General features: G+C 38.2%; 1 protein-coding gene across 2 annotated transcripts in view; it reads left to right on the plus strand.

Annotated features, from left to right (window-relative positions):
• The first annotated feature begins 478 nt into the window (after positions 1-478).
• LOC128665800 (transmembrane protein 272) overlaps positions 479-26,871 on the plus strand; it is a 142,103-nt gene continuing 115,710 nt past the window's right edge. Inside the window, exon 1 of one of the 2 annotated variants that reach the window (XM_053720007.1) lies at positions 479-538. The gene's annotated coding sequence lies outside the window, so the exon portion shown is untranslated. Of the gene's footprint in view, positions 539-16,068; positions 16,166-26,871 lie in introns of those variants that run through there. The other variant, XM_053720006.1, reaches the window with a different exon arrangement.

Raw genomic sequence — 26,871 nt, forward strand, 5'->3', positions numbered from 1 at the left:
TCTCCCTCTTGGCTGCCGCTCCCGGGTCGCCCTGACACTCACTCATCACTTCCTAGTCCAACCACTCCCAGCTTCCTGTCTCATTGCACGCGCGGGAATAGTGAGACAGGAGACTGTGAGAGAGGGAAGCAGCAGCGGGCTGAGCTTGCTTGGGGACTCGGGAGGCCAGAGTCTGAGGGCGCCGCAGCAAGAAGTAGTTAGGTTAGGCGACTGGCAGCACTCACTACAGTCGGCAGGCAGCAGCAAGGCAGGATAGGACTAGCTAGCCTGGTTGGTCACTGCACAGACTGTCCAGTCCCACTCCACAGAGGTAGCTGAGCTTTCTTCTAGTGTGCTAATGTTATTGTTCATTGTAGCACAATTTACACAGCATTTCACATAATGAGTTAACTAGATAACAGGCTGGGTTTAGGTTAATAAGTTTAAACAAGAGATAAGGCTTGCAGCATGAGATCAGGAAACTCTTTTTAACCAGTCCAGGCACACACACAGTCAGTGGAGACAGAAATCTCTGTGACAACTTCAACAGAGAACGCAAGTAAGTGCACAAGTATATTATTGCTGTTGTTGTAGTGCAGATAGTGTACTGGCATTAGATCAGGGTAGCCATGAGATCATATACATTATGTACAGTTGCACTTCTCTTGGTCATTTAATACAATATGATTACTGCTCATTACATTGTGTTCTTCTTGTTACTGATGCAGTATGGGTCACTTTTTCAAGTGAGTTCCCAAAAAGGAAGACTGTGCAGAACAGACTGTATATTTAATGTTGATCAATAGCATATCACAGGATTTGTTGTGTGATTTCTCATTTACCATGAAAGTGTTTAAATGTGTTTTGTAGATATTGCTCCAATAAAAAACATATTTTTTTAATGAATAATAAGAATTTTAGGAAATACAAAAGACAGCATATAGATCACACTGACAATTTCCATCAATTTTTGATAACGGTTTTCAATTGTATGGCCATTTGAGTTAAGTTAAAGGGACATAAACCCAAAATTATTCTTTCATGATTCAGATAGAGAATACAATTGAAAACAACTTTCCAATTTATTCTACTATTATCTAATGTGCTTCATTCTCTTGAGATCCTTTGTTGAAAAGCATATCTAGATAGCCTTAGTAGCTGCTGATTAGTGGCTGCACATATATGCCTCATGTGATTGGCTCAACCCTGTGCATTGCTATTTCTCCAGCAAAGAATATCTAAAGAATCAAGCAAATTAGATAAAATAAGTAAATGGGAATGTTTAAAATTGTATTCTCTATCTGAATCTTGAAAGATTTTTTGGGGGTTTAATGTCCCTTTAAAAGTGTATTGATTTTTGGTGTAGCTTCCATTACAACAACTATTGTATAATAGGTGTGTGTGTGTTAGTTTGTGTATCTCCATAAAAGGGCATGTGGTTTAAATTGTATTGCAATTTGTTTTTTATTTACTCTAAAAGATTGCTTTTGCTGCCTTTTTTTTGGACAAATTGATTTTAAAATTGAAAGTCAGCTTTATTTAAGTATTTGTTGAATCAGATAAGCTGATCTAATGTATTGGCTTTAATGTTTTACATCTAATATTTATTTTTAGTTGTCCTAAATAATAATTAAAAAAATCCTCATTTTTTTTTCACTTTTTTTTGGGGGGGGGGGGGGGCGCCTCAGATTTTTGTGCCTACAGGCACCTGAGATGTAAATCCGGCCCTGTTCTTTAGACTAAGTCGTTTGAACTTATGCATGGTATGGTCATTCAACTATTGTCTTGAAAGGTTCTCTTTCTCTTGGCCATTTCCTAGGCTTACCTAGTAGTGGGGAAATATCCCCTTGATTGAATTACTGCTCATTTTACCAGTGCAGTCACTGCCTCTTGGGCTTTTAGAAAATAAGCTTCCATTGAACAGATCTGCAAGACAGCTACTTGGTAATCTTTACATACCTTTACCAAATTCTACCTTTTTGATGTTTGCTTCTTCTGAAGCTGCTTTCGATAGGAAAGTTCTGCATACCACAGTGCCTGTTTAGTATCTATACCTGCCTTAAAGGTCTTTCCTGACCTATTTCATGGTGGTCTCTTGGACTTAATAGCTTGGGTATAGGATCCCACATGTAATGCCTCCTGGACTCTCACCATCTTATCAAAGAAAACAAACTTTATGCTTACCTGATAATTCTTTCAATATGGTGAGAGTCTATGAGACCAGTCCCACCCATAAGTTGACAGCAGTACTAGTTTGCACTTTTCCTGCTTCTCCTTTCCTACATTCTTATTTTCTCTTGGCCATATGTATTCCTTTCCTACTTTCTTATTTTCTCTTGGCCATATGTATTCCTTTCCTACTTTCTACTTTCCCTTGGCCATATAATGGGAAAGTGGGAGGTATTAAAGCTTTGTTTGGTAGGACTGTACTTTAAATAAACATAATTTCTAAATGTTGAAACACTTGAAAGGGATGCAGCATATCTATAAAAAGCTGAATAGGAAATATCACCTGACATCTCTATTTAAAAATGGAAGATATTTTACCTTAACATTTCCTCAGTAGCCACATCCCATTGTCAAGGGACTTTAAGCAGCCAATTAGGATGCTAGTTCCAGGACTTGCAAGGGAGCGTAATGTTGTTTTCCTACTCTGTTTAAGGAAGTTTACTTTGAAATCTCATGAGATCACAGTAAAGCAAAGCATATCCTCAGAACTGCTTATTGGCTCTTGTTTGTGTTTTTAACCTGCAGCTGGACAGTAGCTGAAGAAAAACTGTTCAGAGAGCACTTACTCTACTAAGCTTAATTTTTTTTTAGGTAAAATATCTTCCTTTTCTTTCATACAGGTGATGAGAGTCTATGATCCATGACTCTTGGGAACTACTCTTCCCTACCACTAGGAGGAGGCAAAGATTCCCAAACCCCTACCACCTCACAGGTACCTCAGTCTTGTCTTTGCCTCCGCTGGAGGTGGTCGATTAATGAAGATGTGCATTTGATTCTTCAGAGAGAAGGGCTTTCAGTCTATGTTGAGGCTAGCTTTCCCCTCAGAGTACAGTGTTTGTCAGAAGGCTGTATATGGGGTATGGTTTGTGACTCTCTATTTCACCTTATGAAACCTCTGCTGATATATTTTAGTACTGGTTTGGCTATCTACTTTGCTAGTAGATGAGTGTCTGTTGGTAAATATTATGGGGCATATTATTATCAAGCTCCGTATTGAGCTTGAGGCCTTGTGTTTCCGGTGAGCCTGAAGGCTCGCCGGAAACAGAAGTTATGAAGCAGCGTTCTAAAGACCGCTTCTCAATAACCTGTCCTCCTGCTCTGAGGCGGTGGACAGAAATCAACCCGATTGAATACGATCAAGTTGATTGACACCCCCTGCTAGCGGCCAATTGGCCACAAATCTGCAGGGGGCGGCATTGCACCAGCAGATCACCAGAACTATCAATGTGCAGTGGACATGATCTGCAATATCAGATCATGTCCGCTCGCACCATAATAAATAGGCCCCTATATGTTTATTTATATGACACTCTGTAGCCCAGTTTGGGCATTTATAATGATATAGTTATTTGATATATATAGCCTTGGGACAGAATCTTTATTTTTATTCCCCTTTTTGCATGCATCAGCCTTCAGGTCTGCACGCATCAGGGATAGTGCATTTGAGCCCTCAGGATTGCGCATTTCTGGGTTTTAATTTTTACAAGTTTTGGCTTTCAGGTCAGCGGGTGTCGGGTTAGCTCACGTATGCCTATAGTATAGTTCATGTTGAGTCTTGGTGCAGTAAACTCCCTTTAACATCTTAGTTTTTGCCTCTCCTATTCTGCTGAACACTATCCAGGCTAAGAAGTGTGGAGTCTACTTGTTTCCTGCTTTATTTTATTTTGGGCTTAGTGCAACTTAGACCTCTAAGTTTTATTAGGCTTCTTTTGGTAGGGGGTAAGTTTTCCATTCCTCAAGAGCTTTTTTTAAGGGGATATAATTATTTATAATATAATTATTTATGCTATTATATATGCTATAATGGAGCCTTCTGATTCTGTTCCTAAATCTACCATAGAATCTGGGTCCACTGAACACTTTTCCACCAATGTTAAGTGGGTGTATTGTATCTCCTCCAGCTTATTTATGAGACTCATGTTTAAAAATAGTAATGCATTCCTACCTACCTTATGCCAGACGTTTATCTCATTACTTTCAGGGAAACAAATTGTTTGGTTCTGAATTGGATTCTATTATTTCTTCTGTTACTGGAGGCAAGGGACTTTTCTTCCTCAGGACAAAAGGTCCAAGGGGAAATATAAAGCCTCCAATCATGTTCATTCCTTTCGTCAGAACAAGGAATAGAAAGTTGATTCTTTCTCTCAGAAGCCTAGCACCTTTGACCCAATCTGTAGGCCTAGTGCAAATCAAACAAACCTAAGCAAGCCAAAAAATCAACCCACACTGCCAAGTCTGCATGAAGGTGCAGCCCCCGATCCATAAACTCTGGTAGGGGGCAGGATATGCATTTTTCAGGAAGCTTGGTTTAAATATGTTCCAGAACCCTGGGTTCTGAATATAGTTCCCCATGCTTATCGGATAGGTTTCAGAACAAGGCCTCACAGAGGGAGATTTTTTTCTATCCAATGTTCCAAGTAATCCCTTAAAGGCCTAATACATTTTTTAGTGATCTTTAGATCTGGAAACTAGGTGAGTGATTTGTTCAGTTCCCTTTCAGGAACAGGGGATGGCATTTTATTCAAATCTCTTAATTGTTCCAAAGAAGGATGGTACTTTCAGACCAGTTCTTGATCTGAAAGCTTTGAATAAGTTTTTCAGAATTCCTATTTTCGAGATGGAAACTATTTAGACTATTCTGCCTTTTTTTCAGAAAGGTCAGTTTATGTCCATATTCAAAGGGAATATTACCAGTTTCTGAGGGATGCCTTTCTAGCAATTTCAGTTTGTTGCTCTACCATTTGGTCTGGCTACAGCTCCAAGAATTTTCACAAGGGTTCTGGGTGCCGTACTGTGATCAAATCTCAGGGTATTGCTGTATTTCAAGCTCCATCTTTTTATTTAGGAGAGTCTCACACCAACAGACTGTTGTTTCTTCAACAACATGGTTGGAGGATCAATTTTCCAAAGAGTTCTTTGGTGCCTAAGACAAAGGTTATTTTTGTGTGGTCTCAAATAGATTCAGTCTCCATGAGTCTCTCTCTAACAGTCACAGCAAGAGCTCTCAATCCTTATGTGGAAGCTACAAAATATTTCAGACTTTTTTCTTCCCTTTTTGTTCATTTTTTCTGGGCTTCACAAAGATCAGAAAAGCTACTGCTGTTACTTTAGCATCTTGGCTTAAAGCTTTAATTTAAAATGCGTATTTGTTCATGGGGAAAACGTCTATTGATCAGATTTCTAAGGCAGCTACTTGGTCTTCTTTACACAATTTTTTAAAGTTTCATCACTTTGATGTCAATACTTCTTCTGAGGCTGCCTTTGGAAGGAAGTTTCTGCAGGCCGCAGTGCCTGAAAAGTAGCAACCTGTCTTTACTGTTTTTCTCCCTCCCCATTCACAGTGGTCTTGTGGACTCCACTAATTGGTTATTGATTCCCATACGTGATGACTCTTAGACTTTCCACATCTGATGAAAGAAAACAACATTTATGCTTACCTTATCAATTAATTTCTTTCATGTTGATGAAAGTCTATGAGCCCCGCCCCTTTTTTTTGTTCAGGGGGCAGCAGTACTTGTTTTTGCACTTCTTTACTCCACTTTATTTTTCCTGCTTTTCTTTTTTCCTCCTCTACTTGGCTATATGTATGACTGATCATAGGAAGTGGGGTGTCTTTTGCCCCCTCCTAGTGAGCAGGAGGATATCCCCACACGTAATTACTAATGAAAGAAATTTATCAGGTACGCATTCATTTTTAATTTTTTTTGTACAAAATGTCAGTTTTAAATGCTCTCAAATCTTTTATTTTGCAATGCTGTGAATAATGTCCCTTTAATTGATTGTATATACTGTAAATATGTAAATATTACTTTTACATCCATGGGCTGAGCTGTTGTAAATTTTAGAAGTTGCTTACATTTATGCACTACTGGAACTAGTAACTCAACTGTATAATTACTGAATAACACAACTATATACTGTTTTTTCAGCAGACAGAGCAGATTCCAAGTTTACCATTCTTTTATGTATATATTGTGACATGTGTGAAATCTAACACAATTGTGTGTTTCTTCTTCTAATCTTTGTAGTCAGAACTTCCATGGATCTATAATTGTATAAGGTTAACTTCTAAAATACGCAGAAACGGAGAAAAATTCAGTGGATTTTCTACAGAAAAAAAATATTTTTGTTAGATTTCAGCGCAATGCATCTCATGTATAAAAGTAGGTATAACATAGTTAAATAAGCATTTATGCTACATTATTTAGTCAGGTGTTATCCTATTCCAAATAAGGGCATTTGGAGGCCTCTTGCACTTTTGAAGTTTATCGTAGGGGCTCACTTTACAATCCTATACACCAGGTAAATTTAAATTCCAGCTAGGAAAATGAGGACACATCAGTGATCACCTAACTAAAGCCCACAGCAGTATCTACATTTCAAGGACAGGGTTATCCTCATATAAATAAGGGCCTTTGGGTAAATTTATATAAATTTGTCCTGCACACAGGGGTTTTCATGAGCCTCTAGTAAAAAAATGCACATTTAATTAATACCAGTGAATCTCTGAAGCAGCCCAGCACTTCCAGGTTTCTGAGGCTTGGTAATATCATCATGCCCATGAAACGGAACAGGCTCAGTCACGTCGTAATGTCTTACGGTACAGGGGAAGGGGGGCGCTATAGCTCTGAAAGCATGCCCCCCTTCCCCAGAGGATGATGTAGTCATCATTTGCACTAAAGGCAATGGGGCTGATCTATCAAGCCGTCAACTTTGTTGCATTCGACTGCACCAATACGCTCACCTAACATCGCTGCCGCGGACCTGAATACGCTCTCCACATTTATAAAAAAGACGGCGAAAAGTCAAGCACCAAGTACGGGGCGATGCGCAGCGGACTGTTGTTAACTAACAGTCATCAATCTCGCTGCTATTCGCCTTTTTACCAACTTTATTTATACCCTGTCACTAGACACCGCCACTATACTAAAATGTTTAACCCCTACTCCGCCGCTCCTGGACCCCGCCGCAACTAAATAAAGTTATTAACCCCTATCCTGCCGCTCCCGGACCCCGCTGCCACCTACATAATGTTATTAACCCCTATCCCGTCGCTCCTGGACCCCACCGCAACTAAATAAAACTATTAACCCCTAAACCCCTGGCTTCCCACATCACTACCATTAACTAAACCTATTAACCCCTAAACCGCCAGCCCCCCACATCACCATAAACTAAATTAAGCTATTAACCCCTAAACCTAACAACCCACTAACTTTACATTAGAATTACAACATCCCTATCATCAAATAAATTAAAACTTACCTGTAGAATTAAATTAAACTATATTAAACTATTAATTAACCTACCCTAACTATTATACTATATTACGATTGCCTCCAGGCTGGCTGGAAGTTGGACCGTAGAAAAGGATGCTCCTAGCGCTCCCCTACAAACATGAGTCAAAACTGCAAGTTAGAGGGTCAGAATAGGTCTGATGTGCTGGAGCACACAGCCTGCTTTTTATTGAGGTTACATGCAAACAGGACACTCTCAGGGGGAGGCATAAAATCCCCCATCACACATTTGATATTAGATAGAGAGACACTCCCTTTGACAGGCCACAACATTACTTCAGCAGATAACAAGTTACATACAATAAAACAATGCAGTCCACCTTATCACTAGCAGTCTGATTAGACAATGGTAAGGTTTATCACTAAACCTAATTAGAGCTGATCCCAGCAAACTTGTATTTAAAGGGCCATACACACCCAATAAAAGTTAATATACTCTCAGGGGCACAATCTTCCAGGGGCCATAGTCATGAGGAAGGAGGCTGGCAAATAGGCTTCTCCAAAATCCATGGAAGCAGGGCAATTTTCCATTTAAAGGGCCAGTTACAAATAGCAGTTTGTAACATATCTCCCCTTTTGGAGGGAGACTAACCAGGCACCTGACCTTCTGTCGGTCAGTGCCTAAGTTAGTCTCATAACCCACCCACAAATAAAAATTAGCAGCAAAGTAGCCCCCCCACAATAAGTAGTACTGGCCTGTAGGTTCCAGGTTGTAGGATGAAAGTGTAGCATCCTCGGCCTTCCTGGCGCAGCTGGGCAAATAGCTGGTGGTACTTGGGGGGCAGAGGCCAGCGGCTTCTGCTGGGGTGAGGGGTTTGCAGGCCAGTCCTGTAACAAGGGGGTCCATAGGGCAGAGGCCAGCAGCGCTCTGTCCTGATGCCAGCTCTTCTGCTGGGGTGAGGGGTTTGCAGGCCAGCCCTGTAACAAGGGGGTCTGTAGGGCAGAGGCCAGCAGCGCTCTGTCCTAATGCCAGCTCTTCTGCTGGGGGCATTGGGGCATAGTCCTGCCCAGTGGCAAAGGGAACGTGGGGGTCAGTGGGGGTTAACATCTCCACTGTTAACCCTGGGCCCAAGTTAGGAGTTAGCTGGAGAATGGAGACTGGGCTCCCAATCCACTGCATCTCACTCTGCTGATGGGGGACAAGAGCAACTGTCTCTGTCCCCTGTGCTGTAAGTGCAGAGACCACGGTCCCATCTGCACGGTTGTGGGGCTTACTGTCACCCCCTGGTGCGTTAAGCTGCCGCTGGGGAGAGGGGGTTACAAGCTCCTCTCCCATACATACTTCCAGCCGCTGGGGAATGGAGTCTGGGCTCCCAATTCCCTGCATATTCCTCTGCTGCTGGGGGACAGGACCAATTGTCTCTGCCCCCTGTAACTCAGTCTGCCGCTGGGGAATGGAGTCTGGGCTCCCAATTCCCTGCAATTCACTCTGCTGCTGGGGGACAGGACCAACTGTCTCTGCCCCCTGTAACTCAGCCTGCCGCTGGGGAATGGAGTCTGGGCTCCCAATTCCCTGCAATTCACTCTGCTGCTGGGGGACAGGAGCAACTGTCTCTGCCCCCTGTGCTGTAAGTGCAGAGACCACGGTCCCATCTGCACGGTTGTGGGGCTTACTGTCTCCCCCTGGTGCGTTAAGCTGCCGCTGGGGAGAGGGGGTAACAAGCTCCTCTCCCATACATACTTCCAGCCGCTGGGGAATGGAGTCTGGGCTCACAATTCCCTGCATATTCCTCTGCTGCTGGGGGACAGGACCAACTGTCTTTGCCCCCTGTAACTCAGCCTGCCGCTGGGGAATGGAGTCTGGGCTCCCAATTCCCTGCATATTCCTCTGCTGCTGGGGGACAGGACCAACTGTCTCTGCCCCCTGTAACTCATTTTCTCGCTGGAGAGCAGGTGTCCATACCCCCAAACTCCACAGTTGGCGCTCAAAGGCTCGTGCCGCTTCGTTCTCAGTTGCCAATTTTCGGATGATTCGACTGACTACCTCCTGCGCAGGGTCTGGACCATATCGGACTAGCCGCCTCTTTACCTCTGGAACGAAATCAGCGCCCTCATAGCGACGGATCAGGTTGAGGTGCTCTTCACAGGGTTCTGACCAGTGTCTTGTCAGCTCAATGCTGCTGTAGGTAGGGACGCTGCGCAGTGGCTAGCGTTGCCCTCAATAACTCTCCTATGATACCAGTGCTGTTGGGGTGCTGCTCCTTGCGCTAGGACGCTATCCCACCGCTGCCGCCAAATGTTACGGTTGCCTCCATTCTGGCTGGAAGTTGGACCATAGAAAAGGATGCTCCTAGCGCTCCCCTACAAACATGAGTCAAAGCTGCAAGTTAGAGGGTCAGAATAGGTCTGATGTGCTGGAGCACACAGCCTGCTTTTTATTGAGGTTACATGCAAACAGGACACTCTCAGGGGGAGGCATAAAATCCCCCATCACACATTTGATATTCGATAGAGAGGCAACGCCCTTTGACAGGCCACAACATTACTTCAGCAGATAACAAGTTACATACAATAAAACAATGCAGTCCACCTTATCACTAGCAGTCTGATTAGACAATGGTAAGATTTATCACTAAACCTAATTAGAGCTGATCCCAGCAAACATGTATTTAGAATTGAACAAAATTAACTCTTAATGGCACACAATGAAACTGAACCAAGTGGGAGAAAGCCAGGGACAAGTAATTTCACAGGTCTGGGGACATAGTCTTAAAGGGGCATTGTTCCCCAAAGTCACAATATGTCCCCAGACGGTTCTTAAAGGGCCATACACACCCAATAAAAGTTAATATACTCTCAGGGGCACAATCTTCCAGGGGCCATAGTCATGAGGAAGAAGGCTGGCAAATAGGCTTCTCCAAAATCCAGCGAAGCAGGGCAATTTTCCATTTAAAGGGCCAGTTACAAATAGCAGTTTGTAACATACTACAATTACATTAAACTGCCAATAAAATTAACTATATTACATATTAAAAAAAACCTAACCCTACTCAAATTATTTAAATCTACAATAAAAAATTACTAAGTTACCAAAAAAATAAACACTAATTTACAAAATAAAACAAACCCTAAGTTACAAAAACAAATTACACCTAATCTAATAGCCCTATCAAAATAAAAAAGCCCCGCAAAATAAAAAAAAACCTAGCCTACAATAAACTACAAATGGCCCTTAAAAGGGCCTTTTGCAGGGCATTGCCCCAAAGAAATAGGCTCTTTTACCTGTAAAGAAAAATACAAACACCCCCAAACAGTAAAACCCACCACCCACAGAACCAACCCCCCCAAATAAAAAGCCTATCTGAAAATCCTAAACTCCCTATTGCCCTGAAAAAAGGGCATTTGTAGGGACATTGCCCTTAAAAGGGCATTTAGCTCTTTTACTGCCCAGACTCTACTCTAAAAATAAAACCCACCCAAAAAACCCTTAAATAAACCTAACACTAACCCCACTTACAGTTATTGAAGTTCCGCTTGAAGGATCCATCCAGCCAGCAAGAAGTCTTCATCCGGGCACCAAGAAGTCTTTATCCGGGCGGCCTCTTTCATCTTCATCCAGCCGGCAAAGTCTTCATCCAGATGGCCTCTTCTATCTTCATCCATCCAGCGTGGAGCAGGTCCATCCTGAAGACATCCGGCACGGAGCTCCTCTTCAATACGGTTGCTGACGTAAACTGGATCTTCAATGCAAGATGGCGTCCCTTGCATTCCGATTGGATGAAAGGTTCCAATAGGATTAGAGTTGCAGTGCAGCTACCTAAGAGTGCTGTTTTGCACCCAGGGCTGTGCATGCTACAGGGTCATAGGATGTGTACCCGGTCCAGCCTGAGAGTGCTGACCACACCTGTGTTTTGTATATGTTTGGGGAGATTACATAAGCCTGTGCACCCTCCATTTTTCACAGTTGTTTGAATGTGAGCCTGCATTGTGTGGCTGTATAGGGACCCAGGTTTTTGGAAGAGACCTTGACGAGGTACCTGGGCTTTTCCCATTTGGCCAGATGCGGTAACTAACTCTTCCATTGGTGCTTTTTATCTTAGTTGAGAGCTTGTGAGTGAGTTCTGGACTTTCTCTGTGTGCAATATTAATGTATTATTTTTTTGTAATTTTCCATGTTTGGGCCTTGCACCCAGGCCTGTCTGGGGTTAACTGCCTGTGACTCTGGTAACAGTGCAGCTTTACAGAGTCATAGGATGTGTACCCAGTCCGGCCTGAGAGTGCTGACCCCACCCGTGTTATATATATATATATATATATATATATATATATATATATATATATATATATATATATATATATATATATATATATATATATATATAATGTATGTGTGTGTTATGTCAGAAATCTTTTCCAAACATATTTGCATGTCCCTAAATTTTATTTTGGTCTAAAAAATGTTGTCTTTCATATCTCTGTGTTTATTTATACCACTATATGTATATAGTGTAAATATATTATTATTCTGAGGAAGAATAATTGTGAATATAACATTTAATCAGGGTATCAAAGGTATTTATTTGCAAACAATGGATATTTTAAGAGCTGGGCCAGTTTTCTCTCTGCACCTGTGTAACCCCTCCTGATTGCAGTGCAGTTTTAAACACCACCCCTACACAAGTGTTATAAAATGGGCTGGCATATAAGATGACATTTCTTATTGAAAATTAAATTCAAGAGAAGGAATAAAAACACTAAAAATATTATGACAGTAAAGAGGTGATTTTAATTTCTGCTGTATCTGATTCATGACAGTTTAATGTTAGGTGGACTATCCATTTGCGCTATCAGTTTAAGATTATATTGAATCAAACATAATTTTTAAAATCATTGTCAAAAATATTACACTTCGTGTAAAAATTGTATATTTAAATCAGAGTGTCTGATGTCATAAATCATGTAATTACGCATTTCCCAATCAAAAGTGGTGGAAAATGTAATTAGTTTGTGGGTCGTTTAGGAGTTCAAGTATGGCGTCTAATTTGGTGCGAAGTATTGCGTCAAATTTGGTGCAAAATGCAGTGGGACTTGTATTAAATGCGTTAAACATGGTGACATTAGATTGATCAAAAAAAGAAAGTTAGCTATAGTATGTAATTTATTTTTATCCCTTCATCTATTAGTTCTGCTGCCAGACAGACATTACCTCTCATTAAAATTACTTTTGAAATTAATCTGCCCCTTGAAATTACATGTGATTATAATATTGTTATTTAACATATAATTTAGATACTGAACATGCGTTTTTGTTGTTTGTGTGATTTAGAAAGAATATACAATAGTAATCAACTTTCTAATTTACATAAATATGTAATAAGCTTCATTCTCTTGCAGCATCTAACATAACCTTTCTGGGTTTTCAGACTCCCATTCATTTTTATGACATTCGTGGCCTCAAGGGTGGCGGTTTGAACGATAGGTACGCTGCGGCAGAAAAGACGCGAGCTTACCTGTTGAATGTTTGATAAATTGGGAAGAGGGTCAAATAGAGCCGAATGTGAATTTGAAACATCTGTAATGACGCAAGCATTGATCTGCGTCGGATTTAGATTGCGGGACCATATATTACGTCACACATTTCAACATTTGACGATGTTGATGCTTTGTTAATTATGGCGGATTCAATTTGTGTCGAATATGACGCAAGATTATCAGTTGAAGCTTTAATAAATCTGCCCCATTGTGTGTATAGACCTTGTGTAATGCAGTAATTGATTTCGGATACATGTGACCCTTTAAAGGGCCATAATACACAAATGTTTAAACACTTGAAAGTGATGCAGCATAGCTGTAAAAAGCTGACTAGAAAATATCACCTGAACATCTCAATGTAAAAAAGAAAGATATTTTACCTCAAAAGTTCCTGAGTAGCCACATCCCATTGTAAAGGACTTCTAAGCAACAGTGGAAGGAGCGAGCTTACGTGCACTCTCATCTTATTTCCCTATTCAGTGTAAGGAAGTTTACAATGAAATCTCATGAAAGTTAAATGAAATCTCATGAGAGCACAGTAAAATATTTCATAACCTCAGCACTGCTGATGCTGATTGGCTGCTATTCATGTATTAATTATTATTTTTTACCTGCAGCTTGGCTGCAGCTGAGTATAACTTTTTACACAGCACTTACTCTGCTGAGCTGAGGAGATTGTGAAGTAAAATATCTTCCTTTTTTACATAGAGATGCTCAGGTGATATTTTCCTGTCAGCTTTTTACAGTTATACTGCATCAGTTTCAAGTGATTTAGCATATGAGTATTATGTCCCTTTAATAGAGTGGGATTTTTCCCACTAAAATAAAAATGTTAAGTAAGCTTAAAAGTTAAACTTAAATATATATATATTTATTATTCCCATGCATTGTTAGATGCTGTTTTACAAAATGGCAGGAAACAGCCACAGCCCTGTCTTGGCAGAACCAACTGTATAATGTTAAGTGATCTACAAATTGTAGTTCTGTTAGGAAAATGCCAGTGCAGTGAGACTTTGCTGCTGTGAATGTTAAACGGCTACCTGTCACTCAGTGCAACCAGATGAGAATGAACAAAGGCCAAAAAGCATTTGTTGTTTGTTGAAAAGGTCGGTGCCTCTCAGGGTGCAGTTTGCTTTAGATCACTAAACGTACCAAGCTGCAGGAGGGGAACTTCTAAAGCTGAGAATCTGTCTGTCCGTAATCGCCACTTATGATGCAGCAGGGAAAGCTTGCACAAGAGCATGGTCTGTCAATTTACCGCAAACAAGTGACTTTGGGGTGATTCATCTCTACCACTTAAGAGGTGATGGAGAGTATAAGGTGTAACCTCACTCATGCACACCCCAGGAATAAACTGGGCTAGGGGGCACAATGACACTTAACCCCCCAGGCCACCACCAGTAATGAAATTAGGTAATGCCCCGAAAAAGAAACAGAGCAAAACTTTGATTCGAGCCTATTTATTTAGAAACAAACTGCGCAAAACAAACTTTTGCACCTCCTGTAAACAAAGAAATTTGTGTGTCCAGACTGTCCTGTGATACCATGGGAGTCTCTGACCTTCCACAAAAGCGGCTGATGGAAACAGCCAATGTCTGTTCCAGCTACAGGTAGTCAGCCCAGAAGCCATCGTAATGATGACCTTAATGTATTTCCCTCGATCCGCGGTCGCGATTTCTCAAGAGGAGGATTAATAGGATGAGTGAAATCCCTTCTCATCTGTTTCTTATAGACAATATCATAGTCCTGTCCCTAAAAAGGATCTAAATAATTAATTTTGTGTCTTTCTTTTCCTTTAGTTAAAAAAAAGCCTTTAAGTGCCTTCCTATTAAGTTAAATAAGCGACTGTGTACAGAAAATATATCTATATATTACTGTGTTATACTGTATATTACTGTACTCTACTGTATATTACTGCACCTTATTGTATATTACTGTGTTATACTGTATATTACTGTACTCTACTGTATATTACTGTACCTTATTGTATATTACTGTGTCATACTGTATATTACTGTACACTACTGTATATTACTGTACTCTACTGTATATTACTGTACTCTATTGTATATTACTGTGTCATACTGTATATTACTGTATATTACTGTGTCATACTGTATATTACTGTACTCTACTGTATATTACTGTACCTTATTGTATATTACTGTGTCGTACTGTATATTACTGTGTCATACTGTATATTACTGTACCTTATTGTATATTACTGTGTCGTACTGTATATTACTGTGTCATACTGTATATTACTGTACCTTATTGTATATTACTGTGTTATACTGTATATTACTGTACTCTATTGTATATTACTGTGTCATACTGTATATTACTGTAACATTACTATATATTACTGTGTCATACTGTATATTACTGTGTTATACTGTATATTACTGTACTCTACTGTATATTACTGTGTTATACTGTATATTACTGTACTCTATTGTATATTACTGTGTTATACTGTATATTACTGTACTCTACTGTATATTACTGTACCCTATTGTATATTACTGTGTCATACTGTATATTACTGTAACATAACTATATATTACTGTAACATTACTATATATTACTGTCATACTGTATATTACTGTACTCTACTGTATATTACTGTACCCTATTGTATATTACTGTGTCATACTGTATATTACTGCAACATTACTATATATTACTGTACCCTACTGTATATTACTGTCACACTGAATATTACTGTAACATTACTGTATATTACTGTGTCATACTGTATATTACTGCAACATTACTATATATTACTGTACCCTATTGTATATTACTGTGTCATACTGTATATTACTGTACCCTACTGTATATTACACTAATAGAGATTAGGAATTTGTTTTATCATTCATTCGCTTGCAAACAGCTTTAGTTTAATATTTCTATTAAAGACATAACATTAGTGAAGTTGTTTGCTGTTAAGTATAAAACATATGTGAGTGTAATGTCATTATCATTTGTTACTGCCCCTGTACTGTGCGCTCTCAGGCTTCCGTCATCACCCCCCTTCCCACCCCACTGCAGCAGGAGGAGCATTTACTGGGAGGCTCTCAGCTGTCCCTGCCAGTAGTCCTATTCTGTAATAAATAGACTGTAGACAGCAGCAGGGAGGGACCTGGGTGTTGTGAGGAACTGCAAGAGGTGCTCAGTGTGATCAGGTGAGAGATGCAATTGCATATCCTGCAGAGCATTACCCCTCTAACCCACTACAGAGCATTGCACATCAGAAGTTTGCAGCACTAACTTGGTGCAGAGCTAGAAATCCGTACTCTGCAGATCCTCAAACGACATGTTTATAGTTACAGAATATTGCATAACTAATATGGTGCTTCACTAATACAGTGCAGGGCTGCAGAGTTTGTAGAACTGCAGAGTATTGCATCAGTAACTCATTAAGCTTTAGTTAAATGCAGAACATTGCTTTTCAAACCCATGCAGAGCTGCAGAGCATTACCCCACTAGCAGCACAAAGCAGTGCACTACTGTTGGTCTCTGGTTATGATTGTTTCTTTTGTAGGGTCCCTGCTACACCTGATACACACACTTGTATTGTTATGTACTTGGCTGCCGACCATTACTCCATTCCCTGCCCAGAGCCTGCAGAATATTCCTTCCCTCCCATAACAAAAAATCCTGCAGACTTAGGATCTGCAGCATCTCACAACATCTCTCAGCAAATGTAGATCTTGGTAGCACTCCCAGATTAAACTCTGGTGTAAGCTACTTGTGCGACCCCTGATCGGTGACCCCCCTCTGATTCTGAACAGGTTAACGTGGGAATTACTTTATAGAGTGAAAGTCATCTAAGGACAAGGGATGTTTTTACTCTGGAATATTTCCAGGATTTATCGCTGCATAACATAGATACGTTTGAATCCACAGAATTGATTATTTTGGGAAGTGCGGGAACAGAAGGGTTAAGGGCGTGAGGATGAGAATATCTGGCTGCAGGTCAATGGCAGGGCATAAGGGAACGGCTCTTTCCAAACGCTCATATTAACCAAAAGGGCATTGGGTGTGTATCTGTTACTATTGTTGTAATTTCAAGCACAGGAGACTATATAACATAAGGTTTACAGTTGTCTGTCACAATACAAATATCTAGTCTATACTGGCATCGCACTGTACAGGATATTGCCAGAAGCCCATCTAGAAGACAGGTGAGTGGCAATATTGTGGTACTCGGGTTTAAACTTTTGGCATAGCATTACAGCCCGTTCTGGTATGTATGGGGTCAACAGGAATTTATAGTAGTGAGTAAGAAGATGCCTTAAAGGGACAGTCTAGTCAAAATTAAACTTTCATGATTCAGATAGGGCATCCAATTTTAAACAACTTTCAATTTACTTTTATCATCAAATTTGCTTTGTTCTTTTGGTATTCTTTGTTGATAGCTAAACCTTAGCTCATATGCTAATTTCTAAGTCCTTGAAGGCCTCCTGCATTTGACAATTTTTCACAACTAGATATTGCTAGTTTATGTGTGCCATATAGATACCATTGTGCTCCCTTCCGTTTAGTTATTTATGAGTCTGATTGGCTAAAATGCAAGTCTGTCAAAAGAACTGAAATAAGGGGGCAGTCTGCAGATGCTTAGATACAAGGTAATCACAGAAGTAAAAAGTATATTTATATAATGATGTTGGTTGTGCAAAACTGGGGAATGGGTAATAAAGGGATTATCTATCTATTTAAACACTAAGGCCTAGATTTAGAGTTCGGCGGTAGCCGTCAAAACCAGCGTTAGAGGCTCCTAACGCGGGTTTTTTACGCACTCCGGTATTTAGAGTTTATTTACCGCGACTCAAAATACACCTAACGCTCAACTTTCTACCGCCACCTCAGACCCAGTAGTAAACATATACCGCACAAAAAAACATCCACGAATCACAAAACAAATATTACACAAAGTACACTTACACTCATACAAACACAACACTATCTTTATTTTTCGGAATTGTTATTTTTTCTTTAAAATACAAAGGATTAAAGTTGCGAGATCTCGGGTGTTTGAAAAAAATCCACACAAATCCATTTTCCCATTGACTTACATGGACATACGGGAAAAGACCCTCATATACCTACATCTAACGAATAACATTATCACAAACATACACTCATCGATGCATACAAACAATATACACCACATTACATACACAAAATATTTATTTATTACAAAAAGAACACGATTTAGTTACTTTTTCACACAAGCTCATGACGTCACTCACTTTACGAGGAAAACCAGTCTTAGAAAAAAAAATATAGAAATCTTTGGAGCCTCCATTGACTTCTATTGGGAAGACGTGCTCGTGCACGCGAAACCCTCATTTCCCTAACGCACGCAAATAGCGTAGACGGAAAAACTCCAAATACCAGCGCTAGAAAATACATGCTTTTATGCGTTAGACCCAGCTATGATAAATAGATCAAGAAATGACTATTTCCCTATGGTGGATTTATGTTTTTTAATATTAAATATTCACCACACCATAAATATTTTTAACACTTTTAGATTACATCAACTACAAATCCCCATCACTAGTAACACATTATTATTTCAATAAAATTACATTTACAATTAAAATAAAATTCAATACACATTTCTGGATTCACAAACACTACACAATGGGAAACATCTCTCATTTACCTTTATTATTGCATTTCTGTTATTCAACTCATATGCTTGCAGCAACTGCATATCTACATAGGCTTAACACATGATCACTCATGGATGCACATACATTACTTTTAACATTCACTCATACATGTGCATTCAAATGATGGGGGAAAAACACATTACATTCTCTCGAGGAATCACAAAACACAACATATGGATTTTACTGTACTTTTAACATCATGATTCCATCACCAGAAACCATTAGGAATTACCTACAACAAGAACATCATTACACCAGATTACAGATGTCACTTTATGGGAAGGAACAACAATGCCAGACCGCTATATAGAAGTCAGCATATGTGGGACACAATCACAATATATACGTACATGTACATAACACGCATCACCCATCACGCAACCACAAAGCACACATTTAGATTTTATTCAGCACACAATAACAATGTAGCACAATACAACAACACAATGAGGATTTCACAACTACATAGGCAGGTTAATAATATCATGACGTCATTACAAGATTCAACCATACACATCACAGATTCACCACTGTACCGCCCCTTTAGGAACTTTAACACTCAATACTACAATACAACATATACGTAAAACACACTTTTGAACAGCATTATTATGGAGATTTCAATGGGACAATTCAGAAATATTGTCAGATCGCACATCAATTATATATATAATACTACAGATGGCAGCCGGAAGTTATTCAGTATTCGTGCAATTTTTATGGGACGCATACAATATCGTCAGATCGAAAATCACTTATATATATAATACTACAGATGACAGACGGGAAGTTCGGAATTATTATTGCGATTTTAAAGGGACGCGTACAATATTCACATCTCGGCAATCACTTATATATACAATACTACAGATGACAGCCGGAAGTTATTCAGTATTAGTGCGATTTGAAAGGGACGCGTACAATATTCACATCTCGGCAATCACTTATATATACAATACTACAGATGACAGCCGGAAGTTATTCAGTATTAGTGCGATTTGAAAGGGACGCGTACAATATTCACATCTCGGCAATCACTTATATATACAATACTACAGATGACAGCCGGAAGTTATTCAGTATTAGTGCCATTTGAAAGGGACGCATACAATATTGACATCTCGGCAATCACTTATATATACAATACTACAGATGACAGCCGGAAGTTATTCAGTATTAGTGCCATTTGAAAGGGACGCATACAATATTGACAGCTCGGCAATCACTTATATATACAATACTACAGATGGCAGACGGGAATTTCGGAATTATTATTGCGATTTGAAAGGGACGCGTACAATATATTACAGCTCGGCAATCACTTATATATACAATACTACAGATGGCAGACGGGAAGTTCGGAATTATTATTGCGATTTTAAAGGGACGCGTACAATATTGACAGCTCGGCAATCACTTATATATATAATACTACAGATGGCAGACGGGAAGTTCTGAATTATTATTGCGATTTTAAAGGGACGCATACAATATTGACAGCTCGGCAATAACTTATATATACAATCCTACAGATGGCAGATGTTCCTTTATCATTTACAAACAATATTGCAGCAACATTGATCGATCACATTCGATGCACATTATACACAACTATGCACTTTCATTCATGTTAGCCTGGACGTGTGCTTGTTACTATAACATCGCGTTTAGGAAATATTGATTACGCATATGAACAAACATTACAAACATGCACTGTATGTGTGATATTTGACACTTTCACATTGAGAATCATTGTTTGAAACTAACATTTCAGCAAACAACAAATAAACGCCCACTGTGAAAGCATTCGCGCCGCTCACATACAAACAGGTGAATACAATCAGCAATCATTACAAACTCACTACCATTGGACTAATTGTACTATAAATCCCCCAAACAACATGGCCAATGCATCACTTGTGATCCACATCAGATCAAGTGCTTACCTTGTTACGCTGTTTTGAAAGATGGATGACGATGACATGGTAGACGCTGCTGGTGGTGCTATTGGCGAACTAGCTGTTGGTCGAATCAGGCAGCCTCGGCGGCTCAGACCGAGACGAAGGGGTCGTCTGGTTCGAGGTCCTCGTGTCTACAGGGTGAGACCCACCTTGGAAAACATGAGTGACTTTGAGGTTTTTGATAAGTATCGGCTCGATCGCGAACAGCTCATTGGCCTTTACGAGCTTCTTAAACCTCATTTGGAGCCACGTATACAAATAAGGACTGCTGTTCCCCCCATGAGTAAGATGCTAAGCTGTCTATACGTCCTGGCCTCCGGGAGTTTTCAATCCGGAGAACTGTACATGCATGGCCTGGCTCAAGGTACATTCTCTGGGGTGTTTGATAACTTTCTGAACGCCATGGTACGTATCAGTAAGCAATACATAGGATTCCCACAGAATGATGGTGATTGGAGGCGCCTGAAGCGGGAATTCTTTGATATTGCTCAATTGCCCAATGTCTTGGGAGCCATTGATTGTACCCACATTGCGCTGCGTGCTCCAATTGATGACTTGCCCTTCAGAAATCGCAAACATTTTCATAGCCTCAACGTGCAGTATGTTTGTGACGCACGGATGAGGATTATGCATGTGTATGCGAATTTTGGAGGTGCTTGTCATGATGCCCGCATCCTCTCTCTGTCGTCCCTGTGGAGACAGTTTGAGGAAAGACAAATGCCCCCTGGTTATCTCGTTGGTGAGTATTTGTGCACAACATGGTTAATTATTTTGACAATTGCCCCTGTATTTTTTAACTGTTAGCGTCATGTTCAGCTATAGGATTAAATTTAACCATTTGTTATTTACCGACGCTAATGTCTATTTTTATTGAAATGCAGATATGTAGCATGTCTTACCTTAAGTGTTCAGATAGAGAATGCAATGTAAACATGTAGTTAGCATTTTACACAAGGTTTGTTTTAGGAGAAATACGCATATGTAGCATGTCTTAGATGAAATGGCAATATATTATCTCATGCAATTTAACCCTGTCATTGTCTTTTTCTGCTAATGTCTATTTTTATTGAAATGCAGATATGTAGCATGTCTTACCTTAAGTGTTCATATAGAGAATGCAATGTAAACATGTAGTTAGCATTTTACACAAGGTTTGGTTTAGGAGAAATACGCATATGTAGCATGTCTTAGATGAAATGGCAAGATATTATCTCATGCAATTTAACCCTGTCATTGTATTTTTCTGCTAATGTCTATTTTTATTGAAAAGCAGATATGTAGCATGTCTTACCTTAAGTGTTCATATAGAGAATGCAATGTAAACATGTAGTTAGCATTTTACACAAGGTTTGGTTTAGGAGAAATACGCATATGTAGCATGTCTTAGATGAAATGGCAAGATATTATCTCATTCAATTTAACCCTGTCATTGTCTATTTCTGCTAATGTCTAGTTTTATTGAAATGCAGATATGTAGCATGTCTTACCTTAAGTGTTCATATAGAGAATGCAATGTAAACATGTAGTTAGCATTTTACACAAGGTTTGGTTTAGGAGAAATACGCATATGTAGCATGTCTTCGATGAAATGGCTAGATACAGATTTAGATATAATTTTTTTTTTTTTTTTTATGTTTCTGACAACTTTTAATATGGATTATGGTTTTTAAAAAATATATTTATACAACAATATACTAGTTTAAGTATTCTGTTTGAATTATGTTCTGTTCTAAATTTATAGGTGATTCTGGGTACATGAGCCGGCCTTGGCTCATTACCCCCTTGCGTAGCCCAACTGATGTGTCTGAGGAGCGCTACAATAGGGCTCATAAGAGAACCAGGGCGGTGGTTGAAAGGATGTTCGGGCTCCTGAAGATGAGATTCAGGTGCCTGGACCGTTCTGGAGGAGCACTCCAGTACAACCCAAAGAAGGTGGCTAAGATCGTTGTAGCCTGTAGCGTCCTGCATAATATTGCACAGCGGGCTGGGATGCTGCAGGCCGTCCCGGTGGACAGAGACCTCCTCAGAGATGAGGAGGATGATCCTGTTCTAGAGGGGGAATTCCAGGACGAGGGACTTGATGTCAGAGCAGACGTCATCAACCGCCACTTTAGACGGTAAATAATAGAAGTTACACTGGAGTATTTTCAATAGATGTGAACTCTAGGGAAATGACAAGTAGAGAATTGTGCAAACATGTTAGTATTGATAAAATGTTATAATAATATTTATTTCTCATAATATAGGTGATGCTCTGGGCATTGGGTCCTATAGCGAGTCTTTGCCACCTGGTTTTTATAGAGGACATCAGATGGTAAGTAGAAATGTATGGACTGTTGCTGGCATGATTTGTACACAAATACATAATATGGCATAAATTTTTAAAAATATAACTTTGTTTACACATTACTTATGTACATAATCAGAAAGGGATACTCTAGAATGACTATGGTTCAATGTCACACAGAGGTTTGTTCTGCTCAATATGACTCATCTTCACACTTGATAGAAAATAACACAGGTTCATACACAGGCTTAGTAAGCTAGTGATAGATATTTATTATGAAATGGGGGGTGGGAGAGGGGTACAGAACTGATTCACACACTTGTATGAAATCTTTATATATAATTTCTTACATTAGGGAGATGACTTAATATAAAGACTGAAAGGGAACAATTTGAAGCCTGACAGTGAAGATTTCCAAGACTGACAGTGGGGAAAAAGCCAAGATTGAAATTGAAGTATACCAATGGGATCATGTCTGGCATATTTAAATTCTGCTGACCTTGAAAACCATACAAAGACATGTTCACATGGTAAGTGCAAACTATTTGATAGAATAAGGCTGTGGAGACATCCTATTGGAGACACTTAGATGATTTTCTATTTTGTAGATGGTATTTCCCAGTCCTCTATTTAATGAACTGATGAATAAGACACCTATTGAAGATCAACTGTTTACCCCTGAATTGACATTCAAAGACCATGCATTGTCCAGGTTGGTGTACCAATGCATGCTAGTGAAGACTGTAGAATATTAGTAGCTTACATACATTAGTCATATTTAGTTCTTAATTAGATATTTAGGGATCACAATCAGACACTTAGATGATTTTACTTTTTTAGATGGTATTTCCCAGTCCTCTATTTAATGAACTGATGAATAAGACACCTATTGAAGATCAACTGTTTACCCCTGAATTGACATTCAAAGACCATGCATTGTCCAGGTTGGTGTACCAATGCATGCTAGTGAAGACTGTAGAATATTAGTAGCTTACATACATTAGTCATATTTAGTTCTTAATTAGATATTTAGGGATCACAATCAGACACTTAGATGATTTTACTTTTTTAGATGGTATTTCCCAGTCCTCTATTTAATGAACTGATGAATAAGACACCTATTGAAGATCAACTGTTTACCCCTGAATTGACATTCAAAGACCATGCATTGTCCAGGTTGGTGTACCAATGCATGCTAGTGAAGACTGTAGAATATTAGTAGCTTACATACATTAGTCATATTTAGTTCTTAATTAGATATTTAGGGATCACAATCAGAAAAAGGAATACATATTATAGTTGATATAGAGGTATTTGAATGGACATGAAATATTACATTTATGTTCAGCATACATATATTGTTTACATGTGATATACATTATTATGTATAAATTTAATTTTTGAAATTTAAATATTATTTTTAATCAACAATATAATGGTGTATGTATTTCATTAATTTAAAATGAATGTAATGATTATCTTTAAAAAATGTTGATCAAAGTTAGAGCATAGACACCATATGATTTTAAATGTATTTTATGAATATTTTACAACGTGTGTATTAACTTTGTTCCATTTTTATTATTTGTCATTTCAGATTGGCATCTGATGACTTCATGGAATATTTATTTATTTTCTATTAAATATATATTTTTTTTTTAGCAGATTCTAATATATATCAATATAATCTGTAAATAAATAAAACTTGGACTCCCATGACTGGTAGTTGGCTATTTGACAAGCACATGCATAAGAGAAAATAATGCATTAATAGTAGAAAATAAAATTCTTCAGAGAATATTAAAAGATATATTTTAACATTAATTGGGGAGTCATATTCTTCAATGCTTTTATATTGAAAAAGTATATATTAAAAATATTTAGGATATGTATTAATATTATGATTGTTTTAACATTTAATAAGGTGAAGTGGTTCAATTACATGAAAGTGACAGTGTTGTTGAATGTAAAAAGAATTGTATAAGATCATGTATCTTCCTTAGGTATCTCAAAACATTATTAGAAAATATTTTACAATTATTACATTTATAAATGGTAGGTCATTTAACTTTATAATTTTTAATAATTAGTTATTGGATGCCAGGTTAATCTATGTAATTTTCTAGTGGAGTCATTTAACTATACTTAGTAATATTATGTATTTATTACAATCTTACCTCTTGGGTTAGACATCAAATATCTATATAGAATGTAATTTCCCCTTTAGTTTATTTTGTCAATGTTAAATAAAAATACAATATGTTTGGGTCCTTAAAGGGGTCATTCAAAATGTATATTTTGTATACATTGTTACAAATATCATACAAGAATTTAAACATATTTAGAATGTACTATAGAATTACATTCAGTCTTTAAATATACTTGTTAAAATAAAAATAAATGCACATATCTTAGTGAATGATATAAGGCATCTATATGCAAACAACAATCAGCATCAAAATAGCCTATGTAGAGATGTATTTAATCCACGAATATATATAATTACAATATAATGATTGAATAACAAAACATATTAAGTTGGTCAAATATAAGATTATGATACAAAATGCATACATAACATATAGCTTAATGTCCCTCTACGCTGAAGGCTAAAAAATACCTCATTTAATAAATATATTTCAGTCAGTGTGTAAAACAATCTAGAAGTTAATCTAAATTTGCTTTACTCATATGTTAGACTCATTTAGCAAAAGGAAGGTGCCTAGGTTTATGATATATTAAGCATTATTGTGAAATGTTTATTTAAAGGGACATGAACTCAAAATATACTTAAAGGTAGCCATTTAAAAAAACAATGATTTATACATTCTGAATGAGTATTCTATTTTAATCAACTTTAAAACTTGTCTCATATTATGAATGCTCATTGTGATGTTGCTATCATTACTTTAGAAATAAGGCAGTAAATAGCTAATTTATTTGCTTCAGTACTCTGGACAGAACTTGATTGTTTGGAATAATTGATGCAACAATCGTCAAGGACAACCCAGGTTTTTATTAAACAATTGTCCGTAATATAAAATATCATTATTGATTTTCAAAGAAACATAACAAGATAACTTAACATTTGATAATCGTATTAAATAATAAAGTTGATTAACATTTAATGCTCAATCACCAATGGTAAATTTGTTTGGACAGTGTCCCTTTAAGAGCTTGAAATAGTGTATTTACTTCTCTTCCTATCTTGACATACTTTGCTTGAAAAGCATATCGAGATAGGCTCAGTAGATGAAGATTGGTGGATGCACAGAGATGCCTTATGTGATTGGCTCAACCATGTGCATTTAAATTTCTTATGTTGAGGATATATAAATACTAAGAGAAAATGATTTACATTTTAAAGTCTAAACAATCTTCTATCTCTACAGATCATTTGATACAATTGTTTGTAATGTCTCTTTAAAACTAAAGACGCCATTGCACAATAACATATATGAGCACTTCAGAGAAATACAAGCTCGAGGTTTATTTGCGAATAACAAAGCTGTAGTTTAACATTTATAAACAGATTATCAAAGTTACTGACATTCTTCCCGGAATTTTAACATTAATAAATATTGCGTGGGAAACGCATCTTCAAACACCAGATTAGCATATTTAAACATTAGTGTAATGTCACGCAATAGCACACAATCAATGTGCATTATAAATACATTTAATAGAGCAATGTCAATACTTCACAATCAATTTATTTAAAGAACAATAAAGACATACAATATTAAATGTGTATTTGTATTAAAGAAACAGACCGTTATTAAACCGAGAAATGTCTACAACATTAATAATGTGACAGGATGAGATTTTAAAGAGTATTTAATCATTAATATTTCACGGATCACGGATATTAAATCTGCGTCACACATATCCGCATGACAGGCCCATGAGTTACAAATAAGTCTACATGAAAAATGAAGTTACAGCACCACCAAGCGGTA

This window comes from Bombina bombina, chromosome 7 (assembly GCF_027579735.1).
Source record: "Bombina bombina isolate aBomBom1 chromosome 7, aBomBom1.pri, whole genome shotgun sequence".
Taxonomy (NCBI): Eukaryota; Metazoa; Chordata; class Amphibia; order Anura; family Bombinatoridae; genus Bombina; species Bombina bombina.